The sequence below is a fragment of the Aulostomus chinensis genome, chromosome 8 (genome assembly GCF_037954235.1).
Source record: "Aulostomus chinensis isolate RoL2024-O1b breed Wild chromosome 8, RoL_Achi_v1.0, whole genome shotgun sequence".
In the NCBI taxonomy this organism is placed as follows: Eukaryota; Metazoa; Chordata; class Actinopteri; order Syngnathiformes; family Aulostomidae; genus Aulostomus; species Aulostomus chinensis.
The window spans coordinates 6,059,022-6,076,351 of NC_141327.1; the positions used below are offsets into that span (position 1 = coordinate 6,059,022).

At 40.8% G+C, this 17,330-nt stretch overlaps 1 protein-coding gene and 1 long non-coding RNA gene across 3 annotated transcripts in view; one reads left to right on the plus strand and one right to left on the minus strand.

Annotated features, from left to right (window-relative positions):
- Positions 1 to 308: 308 nt before the first annotated feature.
- Positions 309 to 17,330, minus strand: part of LOC147256922 (endonuclease V-like) — an 85,941-nt gene continuing 68,919 nt past the window's right edge. For both annotated transcript variants that reach the window (XM_086210048.1, XM_086210047.1), the window contains exon 9: positions 309 to 620. The gene's annotated coding sequence lies outside the window, so the exon portion shown is untranslated. The remainder of the gene's footprint in view (positions 621 to 17,330) is intronic.
- Positions 14,989 to 15,306, plus strand: LOC147256923 (uncharacterized). The gene is made up of 3 exons (XR_015117426.1): positions 14,989 to 15,038; positions 15,124 to 15,182; positions 15,267 to 15,306. It is a non-coding gene; the product is annotated as an uncharacterized LOC147256923 (long non-coding RNA).

Genomic DNA, 17,330 nt, shown 5'->3' on the forward strand with positions numbered 1-17,330 from the left:
CTCACTGATCATTACCTACCCATCCTGCCACCTCTTTTCTTGGCCACTGTCCCTGCAGAGTCAGCCCCTTTCCCACCCTTCTCTTTCTTTTCTGCTTACCTCACTGGGTGCAGCCTGGCAGATGGTACCTGGTGACAAGTCTGACGTTTGACATCTTGTCAAGTGAGACGCTCGGTGATGACATGCTACACACATATTGCCTGTTACTATTTGTGCGTTACCATGTAAAGTCACATGGAAACAGTTCACTGTAGAACCCAATAGAAAGCGTAAAGGAAATGAACAGATGACCAGCACTCTCAAGCCTGTCAGGGACATTCATTATTTAATTAGAAAGCTCCCTGTGTAAAAAGCTGAGTGACCCAAAACTGTAATGAGAACAGTATAAAAAAAGAATCCGTCTGACCCATATCCAGATTAAATATAGGGCGAATGAATAAAAAGTTACAGTTAATAAGACAGGGTCTTCTTGGCCCAGACTAAGACACCTACACTTTAAAGGCTCTGGAGAGTTAAAGTGCCTTCTCTCAACTCACACTCCCTCATGTACACACAGATAAAGTAAGAATTTTGGAGTCGCTGGTCTTGAATGTTCCTGAGATTCTTCAATCTTGCACTTGCTACCTGAAACAAGAGGAAAAGGAGTGATTAGCTCTGACAAGGAAGAAGGTAACACTTTATAATAGCCAGTTGACGCCTCGTTAACAGTTAAATTCAGCACTCAACCGTCTTTCAAGAATATTGTGTGCTATGATTGAGAGGAAAACTGAACATATAAAAAGAAAGATAAAAGCCTTTATTTTCATCTAAAATAACCCTCAAGAACATTTCGGTGTATGTCCATCCATTCGTGTTCATTAACGCTGACAGAGAGTCGCTTTCATTGAAATGTTGTAAAATGTTTGGACAATGAGCTGTTTTTGTAAAAGAAGGGATTTTCGGGAATAAATTGATTTGATATATGTTTCTATTATCTTTGGGGGATTTTTCTCACTCCCACATGGTTACTGTGATTGCGTACAGTGAAAAATAAACTAAAGCACTCCAAGCCAAGTAGGGCTGCAAGCCCCCCTTGAAAACCAGCACATCCTCTGTGTGATTGAAGTGCTCCTAAGTCAGTCTGGTGCAGCACCACAAGCCCCTGGAGAACCACAACAACCATAACTCTGCTGTGTCTCCTGCTTTCTGGAGCTTCTTGTTCACTTGTTTTTGAAACTAGATTGGCATTAATCTTTTACAAGGTGTGCAATAGTGACAACACTGATTCCTGGAAGAAATCTGGTCAGTGGCATGGAGAGAGTTAATACACTCTTGTTGTAAAGCTGTTTAAACCATACTGGGGAGGATTTTAGTCAGGAAATTGATGGTTATCTGTAAATGGCAGCAGCTCCAAACATCATTGGCTGCACAAACTGCAGGATGATCAGTTAGTAGGACAGCATCCAGATTTGATAGCGCTGAGTTTAGCTGCAGACAAATGGTATACCAGGTAAAGCTCACGTCTAACAGCGCCGAAAACATTATCCCAGCAGCACAAGTTGAATTTCTGTGGTGCAGCAAAAACTCAAGCTCATTATTATTCCCCATCAGTGAGGAGGCCTCAGCCAGCTTGGTTAGTTCTGGTCCTACAGCAAAACCACTATTTCCTCTGAATGGCCATCCAGGACATTTCCAGTGCATTACAGAGGCAATCAGCATCCGCTTGTAAACTGGAGGAGTGCAGTGCCAAGCAACAGAATGGCAGAAAGAAAATAGAGGCAGAGCCAGCCTGATGGAGAGCCGCTCTCATCAGCTGTTAGAGGTGGCCACAGTGCTGGTCAAGGTGCCGAATGTGCAATAAAAGGACAGCATAATAGAGTTTTAATAGCTTGAGAATGGACATTACACAAGGCTGATCCAGGGTCAGTGTTGGAGGCAAAAAGATGAGGCTGTTCTGTGTCCTTGGGAGCCAGAGGGGACTCTCTGTGGATATGATGTTAATATACTGCAGAACATATTAGCTATTAGATATGGACACTTTATATCATGGCTGGTGATTATCAAGCCACATTATTAGTACCGCTGGTAGGATTTAATGTGCATGTGAGTGTGTGCATGTGTGTCTGATGGCAGCTACATAAAGCTTTTTTTCTGCTAAATCATCTCTGCAGGTGAATATCCATAAAACAGAATGTCAGTCTGAGGTACTTCTCAGGGGCTTTGATATAATAGAACAATTCTCAGAACTGATTTGTTGCATGGCGGCTTGAACACTGTAAAAGAATAAAGGACTTCAGGTGATCAGGTGAGATCTTTTCCTGCTCCTCCTCTGTTTAATGTCTTATTTCCTGACTGCAGTTCACACCAGAAATAAGGTGTTTTGTTTTGATCTCCGCACAGTAGGCTGCAGCTGATGCCCTTGTTCTGTTTATTTGACAGCGAGTGTATCAGAGTGACAGAAAAAAGGCCAGAAAAAAAAAGAAAAAAAAAAAGAAACAAAAGTGACCCATTCTCATTTCAGCTTCTATTTCCCAGCATCCCCATCTGGTCCACCCAAAAATACACGCTCGTTATCAGGCCCTCATTATTGAGCGTGGCCTCATTCGTCGCCACGTGTGCTTCCTGTGACACATTTTGACACTTCATGTCATGTTATAAAAGATGAATGATAAGAGTTGCTTTATGGAAGATTTAACGTGTACAGTGGGGCTTTGATGGCTCACAACTCAAGCAATTAGAGTTGGGGAGTGTCGGTCTAATTGGCTATTATGCATACTTTCTAATTGGATAGAAGACATGAGGGGATATTACAAGGATAAACAAACCCTAATGTTAGTGACTTGGAAGGTTTTGTCCTTATGAAAGATCCTTCTGATGTTCAAATTCAGTGACCAGCTTTAATGTTTTTGCTCAGACACAAAAAGAGCTGCAGTGCCAAGGAACAGTGGATCGTTCTTTGGATAGGACAGCCTCTAGTTTATCCAAGCATGAAGAAAGTAGAAATCTACTGAGTACCAAAATATTGATATTGCAGCTACAGGTGACCTCAGAAATACAATAGAAAAAGTTAACAAGTCCTGGTTCAGCTCCTTCTGATGCCAAAATCTCTCCACATCAAAACAAACAAAGAGAAACAAAACTGTTTTTTTTTTTTTTTACAGAAAAAGCTTCATCACCAGTATAAATGCCACACTCCAAGTGAAAATCAAGATGGACCAGTTTTGCAACATAATGACAGGACATTCATCACTACACCTTAATAAATATGACCCAAGGTTCCAATAAAGATCTTTTTTGGACCACCTCTGTTTACCTTAGACTCGATGTGGCAAGACTCTTTTCTATCCAGACTTCAACCCAGCCTGCACTGGCACGTACCGCTTCTAGAGAATTGCCACAGCGTCCCACTTGTATACTAACAAAGGCTACTCGCTCAGCTTTTATATGTTGCCAAACCTCCTGATGCAGAGACAATTGGAATGACTGACGCCTTTAAAGCTACAGTGAGGAACGTTTGTCTCTTTGTAGTGACAGTTCCTACAAACAACCATCAACACCTGTGTGAGGAAACGACATCACCCTTACTAAGTTACTCATGTTAAGCAGAGAGGATATTCTTTCAACCGGTACAGTTCATTCATTTATATTTTACATTCTAATGGAATCCCAGTTGAATTAAAAAACAGTAGTTTTCAAGGTCGTGACATGTGAGAGTTCTTTGTGGTGGCCATCTTTTCCTGGTGCTTAAGGAGGGAGCAAGCCGTAACTGTCACTTTTTTAGGAGGTATAAGTGTGGGTGGGTTATGTGTTTGGACAGTTATGTAATGACTGATAAATTAAAGCAAATCCTGGCTGAGGAATAAATGATCTGTTTTTTTTAACGTGAACTGTTAATACTATTCTATTGCAAAATGAATTGAGGCCTTGCTGACACAACCTTCATGTAAAGATCATGTAGATTAGTGGCTGATCTTGTCAATTCTCTCTGACTGGATGGTTGGATGAGTGAGTAGGGAAAGCAGGCTCTTGTCCTTTAAAAGTGTGTGGAGTTGCATCAAGGATGAATGGTTCGAACTGAAATGGACAGAGAAGTTGAGGAGAAAGCTTTTTCCTGCATGTCCTGATTTTGTAAATGTTACCATTTTTTTTTGCGTGTGAAAACTGAGAACAATAGGTTCTCCCATTTTTTTCTTTTGCAACTGTACATGTCACTTCACCACAACCTGATCATGTCATGGTTCTGCTGTAGCCTGTTCCATCATTAACGTTGCGTCTGTCAAAAGATGGATCCAGTTTCAGCGACACACAACCCCTGTGTTGCATTTTAATGTCACAATTGGATCTGTTTCGTCTGGTAATATTTATATAGAGGAACCACATGACTGAAGACAAACTTCAACCAAAAAGTGTGTTTTGCCTTCCATGTACTCCCAAACAGATGTTTTGAGCTCCCAAAGAAATTTCTGTTCCAAAAGACAGAGTGCGCCGTGTTTGGTTTTAAGCTAATGGTACCCCATGGCTACTAACTTCTACATGAAAAACAAAAATGTTGGTTTACAAATGCTCAAGCTCATTTTTTTTGATGGAATTCACATCTTTATTTTATAAGTAGCCCACAAACACTTTGATTTGAACTAAAAGAAACAAAGTCCACCCTTTCTGGGATGGTGCTACCAGTGCGACTGAGCTGATGAACGAGTGCTGAACTGGAAGGCTTGCTGTTCATTTGTTTTGTGAAAAAAATCCTGCAACTTGTCTTGACATGCAGATACAAAAGGAAGTGTGTGACCAAGTATGGTCTGAGCAGTGTGGGTGGTTGTCTGAGATGCACATGCAGCTTACAGAAGCTGAGTCATTTCAGACATGCTTGTAGTTTATAAACCCATCAGATCTCTTGACATGTTCTTCATCTTTCTGGAATTTTCTCCTGGCCTGTTGAGAACATTTACACCAGAAAGACCAAAGCGGTCTGTCTGCTGATCTGATGCTTCAATTAACACTGCGAAACTGCTTTGTATGGGTCCCACATTTTCTCAGGGATACGTTTCAAAGCTCAGATTACTTTGGAGCTTCTGATTGTATGAGGATTTCACACATCAAAAAATAGTTTGCTTCAGTTTATTATTCTCACAAAGTATTGCTGCTCTTGAATGTAAGTTGACACGTGGCGATTGGCTTCAGATACTGTTTCTGTGTTTTTGTTGTCATCTTTTATTATCCTGTCACACACTCTAAAGTGCATACGTGTCAAATATTGTTTTGTGAATATATTTCAATTACATCTTTATTTTAAAAGAGAAGATGGAATCTGTAGGTGCATTTACAAGACAATGTGTGAGCAAAACACAAAATATTTATTTTAACTCCATGTAAATTACTACAGGGGAGTGTGTGTGTGTGTGTGTGTGTGTGTGTGTGTGTGTGTGTGTGTGAGAGAGAGAGCGCGTGCGTGTGTTTGTGTGTGTGTGTAAGTGTATGTGTGAGCGTGCACAATAAATAGTCTTTATGGTCTGGATGTTCCACCTTCACAACTGCAGGCAAAAATACAAGGACCAGCATTTATCTAAATCCTTTTTTTCCAAAATGTTGTGTTTTCTCCACTGATTTGGGGGGAAATCCATATCTAGTATAATTTTCAATGACACATCAACTAAGAGGTGTGGGGACACTGTGAAAAGGATGGATCCATTCTGGCTACATGAGCCAAACCAGGAATATACTTTGACAAATTTAGGCGTGCTTAGCCATGTCGACTGCTACACTATGTTGTTGCCAGTTTATGAAAGAGAAGATGTTCCTTGGTGTGTTGCTTCGGTAGCTGGAGACCTCTTTGGTTGCTGATGAGCCGGTCTGGGAAGAGTGTGTTTTCAATGTCAAATGCAGTTTTGTCTGAGCCCTTTTTGTTTCCTTGCTTGCTGCATTTCTCTTCTGGCAGCCTTTAGGTTGCAGCTGCTAACTGAATAAACTTGTTCATATTCAGTTAGAGGTGCACGATTAACTAATGAGGACTTGTAGGCAGGAAAAGTTCAGTGTGGGTGTGAAGACACACAAGCAGAGCTTCAGTGCCTCCAGGGAAAGGGAAAAAGGTACAAGGGCAATTAAGATTACCATGTTTTATTGGTAAGATGACAATTTTAACTGAAACTTTTAATTATTATTTAGCACAATTCTTCTTCAAGAAAACGATATGCATCAATGTCAGACTTAACAGACACAAGAAACTATCAATGAGCTGCTGAATTTATCTCGACCATCAGCTGATATTTCTATTCTTGTGCTTCCAAGACTGGTCAGTAGTTCCTTCAACAGACAAATGAGTTAGGGTTACATAACCCAACAGAAGGCACAATAACTGTTATACTTTGATTATCTTGTTTTGATTGATGAGGGAAACTGAAATCACAATTGAAACAAACATAATAGGGTCTTCGCCTAAAGTACCTTCAGGCTCAGGCCCTAATTAAGTTAATCATCCAGCATTGTCTAATTGTAGCAATATATCTACAAGTATCTCTCCAAGACAACTTCAGATACTTGGAGGGATCCAAGTAGTATAAATTGTCACGATACAGTTCTGGAGGCTTGTGGAAGCAGAAAGAGAAATCAAAAGGTTGACCTTTGACATTCAGGAGCAAGTTGCATCATTGTCCCTGCGAACCCGTCTGACCTGTGAGTCTGTGTCAGACATCCACAGCCATCCATCCACATAACAGTCTGTCAGACACACAACATGGGCATGGACCAGAGTCAGCAGAGCAATGAGGTGTGTGTTTGTGGGTGAGTGTGTGTGTGTCTGCCTACATGGTCTTTTGTTTTGATCAGATATCTTGCAACTTCTTTATTTTATATCTCTAGAAAAGGCGTAAGCTGAAGCATAACGTTTATGGGTTGGTCATACTTGTATACTCTCTCCAAATATGTTGAAGGAACACAATATTTCAGAAAAGCACAAGGAGATTTCATCAAATACAACGCAAACATCCACTGGGACCGAAGGTCCTGGAGTCAAGGTCCTTGTGACAGACACTCAGTCGTAATGTGGTATTTGTACTGTTTGATTCATTGTATGTTAGCTTGATATAGTTCTTACTTTATTAGTTATTCTTATGTTATATAAATTGGGCAATAGACTTGAAAGTTTTAAGAGTTTGGTGCTTTGGCTGCATCGTCATAATCTTTAAGACTTTATGCAAATCCGGTTGTGGCCCCGCAAAGAGTACTAATAAGCAAAATGTGGCTCTTACACAGTCCTCTTTGCACCAAATACAGGCTTCAGTCAATCACAGTACTCAGTACTCTCAGTTATTGCATGGGGTTACTAGTGATCTGACAGTCTCCATATTGGTGCCCTGACTAGAGTTGATTGGAGTTCAAGGTTTGCTGATCTGGTCCAGTTTATGACACTGAATGGGTTTGATAGATACTGACTGAGCTGATATTTGTCTTTTTGACACATATTGACGAATCCTTCATCAGCAAATGGTGTTGATGGTGTCACAGCGCTAAAAGCAACTTAGGTAGCATGTTTATTTATAGCCAGACAATCAGAGTCACTACTGTCTTTCTGACAAGCCCTAAGAAGGTAACTGCCAAGACAGGACAAAAACATCAACACGCAGGGAGCATGTTGGGTTTGTTTACTTGTTCATTTCACGTGCTTGTTCTGGAGACGAAGAGAGAGGACATAGGAGTGAGTCTCAAGGAAAACTAAAATAGCATAATAACGATGCAATACGTACTACATACAATATTTGATGCAGCCAGATTTTGAATAACTGTTCTCAATTACATGTTTTCTGTTATGAGAGAGTGGGATGAGTTGGAAATAGGCACATCCAGCAGTCACTGGTAAGCTGCTGCTGAAAATCTGACTTAAAACCACAATGGTGTCAGAAAAAATCACCAAACTATGAATGTCCATCTTTATTGTATAATACCTTTCATACATTAAATCAAAGTGCTCCCAATCTAAAAGTGCTTAAACAGAGAACAATCATGCACAACAGTACATTTTATACACAAGTAAAAAGAAGATTTAAATTACAAAGTAAAATCAAGATACAGCACAAAAATACCATAACTCTTAACTTGAAATAAGTTGCAGACAAGCCAGAGGTATAAAACAAATAAAAGGAAAAGTTTGCTGCATGGGAAAGGCAATATTAGCGTACAGATCACATCAATCAATGATGTGTGTGTGTGTGTTCTACTCTGCACACTGCTGTAACATTGCTGCTAGCGTCAAAGTCAAAGAGTTGTTCCTGAGAGACAAGTATGCTATCCCTCACTACAGAGACAATTGCCTGTCTTTGAATAATAATGCTCAAAATAAGGCTCATCTGATGTGCTAGGGAGGTGCTTTCTCTGCATGCTAACCTGACAGCATGTCGACTTGTAGTTATTTCTCAATAAAAATCAGTCAATCAATCATAAGTTTTACTCAACTTAACAGCACTTGAGGCTTCAATCTGTTTTCAGTTGAAATAATCCTTTTAACGCATTAGAAAGAAAACGTTATTCGTTTTTCGTTATTCGTCATTCATTTAAAGAGTAACTTAATATTATCATATACGGGTGATTATGTTCTGTTGTTTGTTCTTCCATTCGCTCACTAAAAGTTATTTGCACGAATAAATAAATGCCTCCTAATGACAAACAAACAACTAAACACTTTCTTGGTATTTCAAATCAGTCATAATAATTGATGATTTAGATTCAGCTTGTAATGTAAATGTCATCTGACTCTCATCAAAAAACAAACAAAAAAACCTCTCCATGTTCTTCCTTTTCGATCTACTTTTTTGCCCTTCCCCTGTTTTCCTTCCCTATTGAACATCATCAATTCCCCCTACCTAGCTGGAGGTCAGTGCTCTGCCCCTTTGTGGCTCCAGGGAACTCTTTGTACAACCACGTTTCCTTGCTCTGCAATCCTATCTTTTCACCTAATGGCAGAGAGATTTATCAGGATGATGAAACACAATAAAGGATTGGTAATAATAAGACTGACAATATAATTTTCATGTTATTTGCAAAAAGGTTTTAATTTAGATGAGCAGAAATATGAAGCGTCAGAGTAAGATCATGATCAAATGGCTTGCATCTCTTTTGGTTGCAGCTTTTATAAGTTGTAAAAAACAAAAATAGCAGCTGGCATCTGCATTTATTGAAAAATTGCAAAAAAATAAATTTACACATGATGATACACCCACAACTTGACTGCACACACACACACACACACACACACACACACACACACACACACACACACACACACACACACACACACCACTGCAAATGCATGCATACATAAATGCATGTGCACACACATCCCCTGAAGTCAGCACATTTCTAGACAGTAAACAAGCCTGTGAACTGCTTAGCCATGCTGGTCAGGCTTCAGGCATTACTAGCACACATAACATGAACCCACACACACACTCACACTTATGGCGCTGTAAACATTAGCGATATTTTCCCATTTCCTCTACAGGGCCTGACGAGAGAGCAGTAGATCTTCAGGGGGGCTGAGCCTTTCACTGCTAATAATCTGCCTCGCTTTTCACACTGCAGGGGAGATGAATCATGGTAGATGGGGTCAGTGTGTGTGTGTGTGTGTGTGAGGGAGAAGGGGACCCAGGCAATACTATGTGAAGCCAGGCTGTCCTGCTCTTGGGTGTGTGCATATGCCCCCTCTGTGTGTTGGTGATGTCAGAGGTGCAGAGGATCTTTATTAACCTTATGCATCTAGACAGCATCTAGAAAGGACAGATGTCTGCAAAATATGTTTGTAAGAATGTGATTTTTTAAAAAATGTAGAATAATTTGGAATGTGATAGCCACACTTCTTTTACATTTATGACTGTATATTTTCTAACCTTCAGGATATTTGACATTTAAACTGGTTACTTGTGTGACCCTGGTTGTCTAATACCTCGTTCCCACTGCACACACCCAGATTTAAAAACCTAGATAAAATTAAAAGCCAATTGAACCCATTCCCAATACAAATGAGCCAGGAGTTTGCTCTTTCTGTTTTCTTGTGTCTTGTGCAATGTCATACCAAAGAGAAGTGACAAGTGTTGTTAAACATCCCCAGTATTACCAACAAAAATTTACAACATTCAGCCGGAACCAGAGCCGTTGATACTGTGTCACCTGCCGGTTCATTTGACCCAGAAGTGAATGCAGGTTAAAGCTGTTCCCACTGTAAACAAAAACCCAATGTTAAGTGTAAAATCATTGAGTTGTTTCACTGTGGGATGTAGCACAGTCATGGGAGTATTTCTCAAACAGCTTGTTCTTAGCACCCGTCATTCACAATGTGAACCCACCACCTTTCTACAAGGTCAGACGCCGCATCCTTCAAGATATGCACACCTCCTCTCACTTCAAAGGATGGTCCTGTGAGACTTGTCAGAAAGAAAGAACACATGCACCATGGTTTGCAATTTGAATGTGCAAAAGTTATTTCTTGTGTGCAGGATTGATGCCACAAGTATTCACTCGCCCATCCAAATATTGAAATCAGGTGTTCCAATCACTTCCACGGCCACAGGTGTATAAAATCACATACCAAGATTGTCATGTTTCTACAAACATTTGTGAAAGAATGGGTCACTCTCAGGAGCTTAGTGAATTCCAGCATGGAACTGTGATAGGATGCCACCTGTGCAATAAATCCAGTTGTGAAATTTCCTCGCTCCTAAATATTCAACAGTCAACTGTCACTAGTATCATAACAGAGTGGAAGCAATTGGGAATGACAGCAACTCCGCCGGAGGGTCAGCAGATGCTGAGGCGCATAGAGTGCAGAGGTTGCCAACCTTCTGCTGAGTCAATCCCTACAGACCTCTTAACTTCATGTGGCCTTCAGATTAGCTCAAGAACAGTGCACAGAGCGCTTCATGGAATGGGTTTCCATGGCTGAGCAGCTTCATCCAAGCCATACATCACCAAGTGCAACACCATGCGTCAGATGAAGTGGTGTAAAGCACGCTGCCACTGGACTTTAGAGCAGTGGAGACACATTCTCTGGAGTGACAAATTGCACTTCACCATCTGGCAATCTGATGGACAAGTCTGGGTTTGGCAGTTGCCAGGAGAATGGTACTTGTCTGGCTGGATTGTGCCAAGTCTAAAATTTGGTGGAAGGGGGATTATGGTGTGTGGTTGTTTTTCAGGAGCTGGGCTTGGCCCCTGAGTTCCAGTAAAAGGATCTCTGAATGCTTCAGCATACCAAAAGATTTTGGACAATTCTATGTTCCCAACATTGTGGGAACAGTTTGGGGATGGCCCCTTCCTGTTCCAGCACGACTCTGCACCAGTGCACAAAGAAAGGTCCATAAAGACGTGGAAGAGGGAGTTTGGTGCAGATGAACTTGCACAAAGTCCTGATGTCAAACCAATGGAACACCTTTGGGATGACTTAGAGCGGAGACTGATAACCAGGCCTTCTCGTCCTTCTTGTGTGCCCTTACAAATTAAGGAATGGTTCCAATTAACACTCTCCTAAAAATTGTGGAAAGCACTCCCAGAAAAGTTGAAGCTGTAAAGGGTGGACCCACATCATATTAAACTCTATGGATTAAGAATGGGATGTCACTTAAGTCAAGGGAGATGAACCAATACTTTTGGCAATATAGTGTGTGTGTCCTTTAGGTTGGTCCATGAGAACAATACAAGAGTATCAAGGTTTAATGTGTGAGTGTGAGATTAACATGTCATTTAGGTCAGTCCATGGAAACAATACAAGCGTATCAGAGTATAATATGCGAGTGTGTAATACATGCCTGAAAAACTGGTTTAGGACATACAAATGCAGAATGTGAATGTGTACTAGTTCCTGCTGTATCACAACCAAAAAAAGGCCTCTGACCTCCATTTGTGTGATCCTGTTCATATCCCCTAACAGGGCCAGATGATTTCCCCTGCGCTCATAAGGTAATTGACACCATCAAACGAAGGAGACCCTAACCACCAATTCTAAAGTTGTGCATGGCTTCTAACCCTTCTTTGTAAAGACGGATGAAAGCTAAGCTCCGTCAAGTCCCCGATTCTTTAACCTCTCTGGAAACCTCTGGTGGCTAATAGTGGTTGACATGAATATATATTATGTTGCCAGTAGACCTTCCTGGATGTTAGAAACGCTGGGATAAGTTGCCTTGCAGCCTTCTGGCAGCAAGATGTGGAGTTTCAGCCTCTCCATAATTTGTCTGCACCAATTGTGCACATTCCCTCATCAACAGCAGTGGGCAGTGTCAGATACAGTAACTGTCTAGAAACCAAAGAAAAATGTTTATCATCATACATTTGTGCATCTAACACCAGATATTCCTTGTTAATGGACTCATCTTTCAGATAATAATGACACGAAGGCTGTCGCAACCATGTCAGCACCACATAAAAAGGCTTTTTATAAACTAAATCATGAAAAATACGAGGCCTGTTCACAATGCGTGAGCATAATGACGGTCGCTGCACTCAGAAATCATTGTAATCATTCTAATCAATTGAAGCTGCTAATGTAAACATACAGTAAAAAAAAAATGTCAACACAAGTCAAACTTTCTTTCCTCTGAGCATTTAATGACATACTTTCAAGAGAAATAGCTCCATTTGTGCTGTGGAGAGACCAGAACCACCGAAGGCCGTGTGGCTGCTTCAAATCCCAGCCAAAATCAGGGATCATGCACCAGCACAAAACCATCTCATTCATGTTAAAAAGCTATTGTTGGGACATGAAAAAAATGTGGAGTTTTTAAATGAAAAGTGCAAAGTGAGGCAACAATTTACCACCCATTGCATCACTATCAAATGCTTATATGATTTAGACAGCAGATTTGAGTGCAATGTGCACAACACATCAGTGTTATGTTAATACACTACCAGTCAAAAGTTTGGACACATCTTCTCATTCAATGTTTTTTCTTTAACTTTACTACTTTCTACATTGTGTATACATACCGAAGACATCAAATATATGAAGCAAGATATATGGAATTATGTAGCAAAGAAAAAAATTGTTAAATAACTGTAAATATTTTATATTCTAGATTCCTCAAGTAGCCACCCTTTGCTTTACTGACAGCTCTGCAAACCCTAGGCTTTCTCTCAATGAGCTTCACAATGTCATCACCTGAAATGGTTTCACTTCAGGCTGCACGGTGGTGCAGTGGTCAGCACAGTCGCCTCGCAGCAAGAAGGTTCTGGGTTAGAGTCCCGGGATCCATGGGATATTTCTGTGTTTGCATGTTCTCCCCATGTCTGTGTGGGTTCTCTCCGGTACTCCGGCTTCTTCCCACCATCCAAATACACCCATTTGGGGACTAGGCTGATAAATACTCTAAATTGACCGTAGGTATGAATGTGAGTGTGAATGGTTGTTCGTCTCTGTATGTTGGCCCTGCGATGGACTGGCGACCTGTCCAGGGTGAACCCCGCCTCTCGCCCGTTGACGCTGGGATAGGCTCCAGCCCCCCCGCGAACCTTAATAGGAATAAGTGGAAGAAAATGGATGGTTTCACTTCTCAGGTTTGCATTGTCAGGGTTCATTTGTGGAATTTCTTGCCTTCTTCATGGGGTTGGGACCATCAGTTGTGCTGTGCAGAGGTCAGGTTGGGACACAGCTGACAGTCATATTTGACAACTGTTAGAATTCATATTAAGCAAGAACCACTCAGCTAAGAGAAACGACAGTCCATCATTACTTTAAGAAATGAAGGTCAGTCAGTCTGGAAAATTGCAAAAACTTTGAATGTGTCCCAAAGTGCAGTCGCAAAAACCATCAAGCACGACGACGAAACCGGCTCACATGGGGACCACCCCTGGAAAGAAAGACCAAGTCTCCTTTGCTGCTCAGGATGAGTTCATTCGAGTCACCGGCCTCAGAAATCTCAAGTTAACAGCACCTCAGATTAGAGCCCAGATAAATGCCACACAGAGTTCTAGTAGCAGACACATCTCTACATCAACTGTTCAGAAGAGACTGCACGAATCAGGTCTTTATGGTGGAATAGTTGCTAAGAAACCACTACTAAGGAAAAGTAACAAGCAGAAGACATTTGTTTGGGCCAAGAAACACAAGGAATGGACATTAGACCAGTGCACATCTGTGCTTTGGTCTGATGAGTCAAAATTTGAGATCTTTGGTTCCACTCGCCGTGTCTTTGTGTGACACAGAGAGGTGAACGGATGGTCTCTACATGCATGGTTCCCACCATGAAGCATGGAGGAGGAGGTGTGATGGTGTGTGTGTGGGGATGCCTTATATTTATTTTACAACTCAGTGCACTCTCTGTGCCTCCCACATCCAAAGCTCTTAAACATTAAACTTGATGCACCAGATTTAAACATTATACTCAGAAAGTACATTTAGGTCTGACACTGTCCCATAATAAAGGATAAGTGGAAACACTATCCTTTCACTATCCACGAACACTAGTTTTTGGCCAAATCAAAGTAAAATTAATTTTATAGATTAAATATTATCTGTGACAAATACCAACAGACTATCAACTGTCTTTCTTTTGTCAAAGTACTGTCTTCATTAGTGTTTTTTTTAATTAGTTTCTTTTTAGAAATACAGTTTAATATATTTAAAGAAAATCCCATCCCACAAGTAACCCTAACACAACCTTTACAATATGACATATCAAAACAATGGTAGATATAATAAAAGACAAATCAATATTCTTATTAGTGTTCTAATAGCTGTAATACCAGAAGTGTTAAAAGGACTTGGCAGCAAATCAAGACCAAGCATAAAAAAACATCCTCCAAAGTGGAATGTAATTGCTTTGCCTTCATCATTCTTTTAGTGTATGGATGATATGCTGTGTAAAATGTAAAAAAAGAAAAAGAAAAAAATTTTATTACCTGAAGCAAACGGGGAAAAAATGAGAGGAGAAAGACTGGAGGGGGGCCAGCTCCCCCAAACCTCACAGTTGTAGAAGAGCTGGCCCTCTCTACCAATGAAGGTCGACTGATCATGGAGGGGATTGAAGGGGGTGTCTAATCTGACCCTGGTGCTGGCAGCTCCTTGCAACATTTGTTTGTCCTGGGTATGTATAAGGGGTTTGGCGTTAAAGTACTAAATGCATATTTGTCCAGGCCATCAGGTGTGAAAAGTCTTTGTCTAAATTACAGTTGACGGAGATACTATGGTTTTGCCGCCGGCACAAATCCTTGCTGACCCCAACACAGAGGTAAAGGTCGAAGCTAGGCGTTGTGTACCCAATATTTGCTGATACGTCGAATCCACTTTATGCAGTTCTCTTAAATTATTTCAGGAGGTGATCGATGATGAGGAGATGCTGTCTATACACTCAGGGATGGCTGTGAGGGTCAACGTATCTTTCATCACACTTTGAATTTGTGGACCCTAATTTATCAATGACATGCTTGTGATAGCTTGCACATAGGTTTAACTGCTTCAGGTGACCTCAAAATTTTAAAATCATTAAATAACCTCACTTGCTGGATTATTTTACAAGAGGAGGAAAATACGCAAGACTCCCCTCAGCCTGTGGCCTCCACCTCTAGGCCTTCAAGAATACAAAGGGTAAGGGTTTATATTTCCTATTGTCCTACATCCATCTTTTAAAGTGAGCCTTACCAATAACACGCCATGCTAGGGGAATCATGAAAACAGTACACCAATATCACTGAAAAGTCTATCCCACTGATCTCTGCTGCTTGATGAACACTTCAATGTCCTTTCAACTAATACTGTTCATACAGGTTGGAGCAGACAATGCGAGGGCCTTATCAAAAAGTAACCTGGAGCTGGAAAACATTAAAAAAGAACTGGAAATCAAAAAGCGGAAATTGAAAATTGAGCAACTGGAGAAGGTACTGCAGTAAATAGTACTTAGAATTTTATTGGTTAAGCATGATTGACACTGTATACTGACGACTCTTTCTCTTTTCCAAAGGCAGAACAACTAAATAAAAATGTGAAACACATCCTGTGATTGGTGTATTCTTTTTTTCAAGGTTCAACTTATCAACTTAACTTTTCACTGTACAACAGACTTGCAAAACGAATTGAAAGTTGTAGATCCTTAATGCTACACACGTAGTACATAAGCTACAGCATTTACAGATAATTAAATTTAGAATATAAAAGAATCAAAATGATATATGAAATAAAATATTTCTTTCTTTTTCTTTTCCATAAAAAAGCCAATGGCTGCTCCAGTGGGGTGATCACAGGTGATGGGCTCAACGATGGCACAAATGGCACGTAAGGGATGGCACAAATGGCACGTAAGGGATGCCACAAATGGCACATGAGGGATGCTACAAATGGCACGTGAGGGCCTTTCTCCTTTCAGGTGGTGGCAATGTTGTGGAGCTCCACACATGCTGTCGTGATCTGGCAGGCCTGCTCAGGATAGACCCTCAGACTGCGGAGACATGTTAAAACGATATTCAATGATCCCAAAGGTCATCTAAATCCTCACCCAGCATTTGCTGAGGGCCACAGTAAAGCACCTCGCTGGTGGTCTCTGTGGGTCAGGATAGGGGGTCATCAAGAACCTCATACAAGGGTATCCTCTGTCCCCCAGCAGAAGCCCATCATAGTGCCCAGTTAATAAAAGGAGAGGACATACTTGATCATTCCCACAGTTAAATAAGCAATAGTATTAACTGTATATATTTACCATACCTTGCTCAAACCAATGACTCAGTGATGACCCCCGGAAATTCGGAGTCGCGAACCGAGCCAGGCTTTTGGCCTCCACACTTGTGACCATCAATTGGTAGTCACACGTTGTCTGCAAAGGCATTGAGGTTAATTTCGCAACAAAAGCACCAAAACAAGGAAAAGGTACCAGTTAAGGCCTTTAAAGGGATATTTATATACACAGACACACCTGTGTAATTATCAAAATATACAATATATACAATTGTGCAAAGTTTAACGTGCAGCACCATTAAAAAGCTTTAGTGTACCTGCATGTTATGTGCCACCAATCACCTTACAAAAATGAGCACCAAGTAGTTTACCTGAATGTTGCTACGATGAAAGGACTTTCTGTTTACGGTCACCCTCATGTTCCCCTAAGGCTCCACGAATGGGAATGTGGGTGCAATCAATTGCACCTATCACCCTGGGGAATCCTATTCAGTAATTTGATTTATACATTATATTTCACATGCAAATATTCATCGTACTGATTATTTATACAGTGAACTATAAATTATGTTACCTGCGATTTTATTGAGGGCCTCTTTTATAGCCATTGTGGGCAAATGGCCAGGGAATACTACAAACATATTGAGTAGTTCAGTGAGAGCAAGTACAACTTTGCGAATAGCGCAGCATGCAGTATTCTTGCTCAGAATTT